At 36.2% G+C, this 6,000-nt stretch overlaps 1 long non-coding RNA gene across 1 annotated transcript in view; it reads left to right on the forward strand.

Moving 5' to 3' along the window:
• LOC120516465 overlaps nucleotides 1–4,539 on the forward strand; it is a 30,307-nt gene extending 25,768 nt beyond the window's left edge. The window contains exons 2-3 of the long non-coding RNA XR_005630850.1: nucleotides 3,808–4,031; nucleotides 4,503–4,539. This is a non-coding gene — a long non-coding RNA (uncharacterized LOC120516465). The remainder of the gene's footprint in view (nucleotides 1–3,807; nucleotides 4,032–4,502) is intronic.
• The last annotated feature ends 1,461 nt before the right edge of the window (nucleotides 4,540–6,000 follow it).

The following is a 6,000-nucleotide window of genomic DNA, read 5'->3' on the forward strand; positions in this document are numbered from 1 at the left end:
TCCAACCTCTTTGTTCAATACTGTTAAGTGTCTCTTTTGAGACAATATATTGCCTTTACTCTATAAAATAAAAAGATAATTAAAAGAGACATGCAATATAGTGGTTGAGTTTCACCCATGTATAAATGAAGTGTTTCCAGGAATCTAGCCATTCCTGAGCATCTCACCTGGGTGAAATCTATCTCCCCATAACCATTTACCATACTTCACGGCTAAACATATTCGTATTTGCCAGTCGCTGGATACAGCAATGAATCACTGGCATTTATGTAGCATAGAGAATTAGTCAGCCTAGGCAATAGCCTTTTAGTGTAAGCAGGGTAGGTGCATTGCAAACAAGTTGTATTTGCAAAATTTCTGTTGATCAGTAGGTCTGCTTTTTTTATTATAAACCAATTTATTTGCTCAAATTTCTTTCCACTTTCAACTAACCTTGCTGCTAGGAACAATCCAGGTTACCGTGGTTACAGTACAGAAGCCAAGAGTAACTATAGCTAAGGTCATTCTTGGATTCTGGATGTTTTAGCCTGTCAGCAGTTGTTGTTTGCTCCTGGCTATAACTGTAAATTAAAAAATAACATGTTGCATATCCTTCCATCATCCTGAATCTCCTAAAGCAGATTTGAAAATGAATGGATATTGTGCTCCCCTAAACATGTTTTAAAGACTTCATTAATATTTCAACCCAGATGACCAATGTGACTGGTCCAGGAGCAAATAAAATCATTTGATTATTTTGTTAACATCACAGTAGCAGTGCTGATGCCTCACTGTTCCTGTGTACTAAGCTCAGATTTTCAGCTTTGTCTCTGCATATGTAGAGTTTTCACTTTTTCCTAGTGCCTTTTCTCCACAATTCCAAACGTTGAACATATACTGTTTCTTTGCTTAGTTGACAACTCTAAATTCAGTGAGTGTAGATATGCACTTCAGTGTTCCTTGTAATGTATGGATATCCTGTCAAAGGTTCATTCCTGCATTATGCCTAATGGTGCCAGGATAAAATTGAGGTCTCCACAGCCCTCTGTTACAACAAGCTGGTTCAAAAAATGTTCTCACCTTTTTGACATTATATAGGAAAAAAACAGCAGTTCGTATAATTGAAAGCTCTCTCAAAAGATTCTGCTTCTTTTAATAATGAATGCATACATTGTAGCATGGTTAAGTCCAAAAAAGAAGAGACTCAAGATGCTTAATATTTATTATTCTCGCCTGGAGTTGTAGGATCACTTTGAAATGTAATTACGTCAGCGTGCTTGCTAGTATTTTATAATGAATGTGTCTTCTGGGCATGACTTCCAATTTCAGATTTGACCTTCTGTGGCTTTTGCAGTTTTTAATGAGCAGTCCTTTGGTTTGGTCTTCAAACAAAATTTTAAGTGGTTCTTAAAGACCTGGCACTCCAGTTACATGTCATACACCTAATCTGTGGGAAAGGTGTATACTGGTAAAAGAAATAAATGGTTGGGAACTGGAAATGAAATTGTTTAAACCCACTTTCCAAGGGATCAGTCAACCTGATGGGCACAAGCTGGTATTAGAGATCATAGGTCAAACTCATTTGGCTCCATGTTTCTTATTAGCTGAATTTTTCAAATTGAATTTCTAAAAAAATACATCAGGTACAAATCCTGAATTATTGTAAAGACTTACAAAATAGGAACAAAGATACAAGAAAATCATTAAATTCTGAAACGAAAAACAGGCATATATAGTGTTTGAAGCCCATGAGCAACCCAGAAATAAGCAAATATTATTTTTCAGTTTCAGCTTAAAACAGAAGCATCTTGAAGACTTTAATGGTACTTTTATTTAAGTAGTTAAAACTGAAGCTTTTCCAAAAATTGAAGCAGTTTAAGTAGAATTGGCACTATATATTAAAAGATGTGACATTTTGTTTTACTACTCTGAAAACACAGAGTTTTGTTTGTATGACAAAAAGAAAAAGGTGAGGTGTGGAGTGATGGTTGTTATGCTAACTGGCATTGCCTCATTATTCAGGTGAGTAACTTTTCAAGTTTTATTTTGGCAGAAATGCAACTAAGCAAGATTGCACAGGACTGACGAGAAAACTGCAATGACTGTAAAACAGGCAGTTCACAAGCAGTTGATAACAAAACGTTTTTAGCCAATCAGAATGAGGAAAACAACTTGTGCTGAAGGTGTTTGGTCACTGGAACGTATAAAGCAGTATGAGGGACCATTGGAATGTTGTGATATTCAGCATAGAAATGGAAAGACAAAATGCGACCAGGACTCAAAATAAGCAAAACAAAACAAGGATTTCATTGATTTGCTCCGAAACAGGAAAGCCTGACCCGAAACTCAAATGGCAGTCTTCAAGACCTACACAGGTCCAAAATGGTACTTTGGCTATTAAAAGTTCAAAATCTACATAAAATACCATTCAAAGATTAGAATAACAGTTAACACCTGGCTAAAAAGGCCAAAAGCAAAACAGTGTTTCTTAAATATTAAAGAATTTATTAAATAATCAAAGCAGCCTTAAAGGCTTTTTTTAGCAAAATGCAAAAGTGGGGCAGAATAATTTGCCTAAAAGGCAACACAATTATAAAATCCTGTCCATAATTCAAAAATTAGCAACCATAAAAACAGTAGCAAAAATCTAATAAAATAAAACCTTCAAGATAATGTTTACAATAAATCCTTCAAAATTTAATGATGCTCTGAAGGAACTAATCCATCAGTCTAAATATAAAGTTTAAGGGCAGTCCCTCAGCAGTGATGTCACAATGTGCCCACTTATTGAAGGTTCCATCCATAAAACACAATGACTATAAGCCATAAAACAAATGTACACATATACATAAATAACGAATAATAATTAAACAAAACAATATTAACAAAAATTACAAAATAGCAAAAAAAAAAAAAACAACAGAAATAATAATTCAGTGGGTCGCAGGGCTAATGCTGTCTGTAGTCTCTAGCCTTGGCCACCCTTCAGCACTAATGGCATTATCACCATGTCCCATGTGGCTCCACGTGCTCTCCTCTGCCTCATCCAATGAATTCACATTGAAGCTGTTGGCTGCACCTTGCATCTTACTTTGGGTCAGAGATAACACTTTTGCCCTTGTTTTTCCCAGCTATGCAAGCTGATTCAGGCTGGGATATTTAAGGATATTGCATTGCTGGTGGACGTGTATGTGCCCAGACCAGATGACTTGAGCCACAGAGAAATGCCTGTGAACTGCTTGCAAAGAAGACCTCTTTATCCTCACCTCCTCTTCCATGCACCACACTGGTTTCTTTCATGACAAGGTGTTAACCCCAATGTTTCTGCTATGTGGCAATTCTTTTTTCTAACTTCTGCCTTCTTTACAATCTATATTTTGTTTTCTAAAGAAATTTCATTAAGTTTTAATAACACTGGCGAAATTATATGTATAATTTTATAAAAAATGCTAATGTAAGTTTGGTGTGCGTGAAATTAAAGAGCCAAAAGAGCAACAATGTTTTTGACCACAAAATGTTCAAATCGTGAATTAAGACTCTGGTTAACATGTAGACTTTAGTGTTTGACAAATAACTAAAAATGTATAGGAATGAGTCTGGCTTGAATTTTGGTTTACAAATCTTTTTAGCATTCAGTACTATTTTTCTCTGTCTATGGAGTACTGCACTCTCTTCTCACATCCTAAAGACATGTTCATTTGGTTGGCTGCGGTAATGGGTCCTGCTATGAACCACTTCCCTAATCAGTGTTGGTTCTTGGTTTTATCCAGTGCCGCTATGGTAGGCTCTGACCCTCATTAACCTTTAATTTATCTTTATTGATCATAGGAACGGGTCATTTTGGAAGGAATTTCAGTGTACTTCTATCTAAAAGAACCGAGTTCCTGGGCAGATAATGCTGCTGGATACAAAAGGAAAGTATATTGTCTTGAGTGTACAAATTTTTGGGTGGTACCATTGCAAGCCAGCACATTAAAAATAGAGGTCTAGTTGGACACCAGCCAGGCATTCTGGATTTGGACAACGCTGAAGGCAGGTTGCATCTCTGGCAGGTTGGTTTTATTTCTGCATTCATTCTAGAAGGTGTAAGCTTGAAGAAATTAATGTGCAATTTTAAATAATGACAACCTGTGCCTAGAATTATTAAGGAGGAGTACATTCTTTGAGCAACAGCTTTCCACCCACTCTTTGATATATTGTGAAAGTCTCCTCCCAGTAGTGTTTTCAGTAATCCAAAGGTGAGTTGTCCTGTAAGCACTGATATCATTTTAATTGTAGTCTTTTGTAGTGGGGTTATGTTGCAAATGTGTCTCTACCAAGTTACATATTGAAGTATGCTAAAGTGAACAAAAAATCTGATTTACAAATGGTAAAAAGTTTTGTTTTTTTAAGAGACTATGGGGCTCTGCCCCCTGCTGGCTTTGCTCGCCAACCTCTGTGTTTGGTTAATCGGATATACTGTACAATTTTAAAAGCTTTTTTGGAATTGTTTTAATTTCATTATTTGTACTTTTACTTTAAAGCTTCATTAAAAACAATATTTGGAATTACCTCTCCTTCAAGATCACATTGAATTTTGATTCCGTTTTTGGAGAAACATTGTGACAACGCAACGTATAACTGCCCGTGAGTGAATATTGTTTCTGTTTCTCTAATAAATAATCCGACTTTTTCTAATGTTTATCTATGTGATTTGTTAATTGTCATAGCAAAAGCTATTCTCATGGGAAACTGTAAACATTTTAATACGAATGGCATATCAAGATCTCCTTTGGTGTCTAATGTTATTCGCGGAATATATACATTACCTTTCTTGTCGCCTGTTAAAATTTGCATTGCTTCTCTGTGATCATAAATATACACCTGACCAAATTGTGTTGTCTTCAAAATTAAACTTGCCGTCGCTTTAACTGTTGTGGGACCATAGATTCTCATAGCGTATGGTCCATTATTGTGTAAATCTACATTTTGTGCATTGAATGATGCAAAGGCGAAAAGACTTTGTTTTCTACTGTTTGCCTTTTATTTCTGACCTCGCTTTGTCCTGCTATTTTTTCAATTACATCTGGTCCTGATGATTAATTTCCTTTTGTTTGCGCTAATGCCATCTTTACTATCTTCTTTTTGATACTGTAGCGAAAGTGTCTCAAAAGTTTTACTTGAACAATTGTTGACTTTGTAACCCTAAACACAACTTTCTAGCACCCTCTCCAACCCCTCATCCCCTGGGTCTTGCTCCCCCCGCTTACTGCATCAGTAAATACCCCGCTATCAGTCTTCCGTGCTGTACTCCGCCTTCTCTCAATCAGACCTAATAGTCACTTAAAACAAAAAAAGCTTCAAACTGGCAGGGACGCTGCAATACTTTCGAATTTTACTGCTTTCATATTCTTTACCTTTCTGTGCATGTGTATCGCGCCATTGTTTGTTTGAGCCTTTCGAATTCTACTGCTTTCATAATCTCTTATCTGCCTTTTCTCTCCAATGCTTTTGGGTCTCTTTTCTCCGTGCTGCTCTTTCTTCTTTGCTTAGTCGTTGACGTTTCATCTAGAAATTAAGAAATTTATATTATATATGTGAATTTCCCCTTGGGATTAATAAAGTATCTATCTATCTACCTATTTATCTAAAGCGTATTGTCCTTATACGCTTTATATGTGCTGAGAGTACAGGATCTACGTGTGCTATGTGTCTTTACACGACTGAGTGTTTTGCTGGCCGTGCTCTTATTTGATATTGTGTGCATCTCGCGGGTCTTTTAAGTGTCTTTCGAGAACTTCCGAGAAGATCACATCTCGTCTTCCTGCTTTTCCTTTCCAGATTTCTTTTTATAATAGAGAGATTTATCAGACAGTGTTATCATTGTATTAATCTGTAAGGTACTTGATACCATTATTTTTCCACAAATAGCATAACATTCTCAAATCTACATAATTTAATTTAGGGTCACAAGAGGCTAAAGCTTATTACAGCAACACTGGGCACAAAGCTGGAAGCAACACCAAATGGGGTGTCAATCAA

Source organism: Polypterus senegalus, chromosome 16, assembly GCF_016835505.1.
Source record: "Polypterus senegalus isolate Bchr_013 chromosome 16, ASM1683550v1, whole genome shotgun sequence".
NCBI lineage: Eukaryota > Metazoa > Chordata > Cladistia > Polypteriformes > Polypteridae > Polypterus > Polypterus senegalus.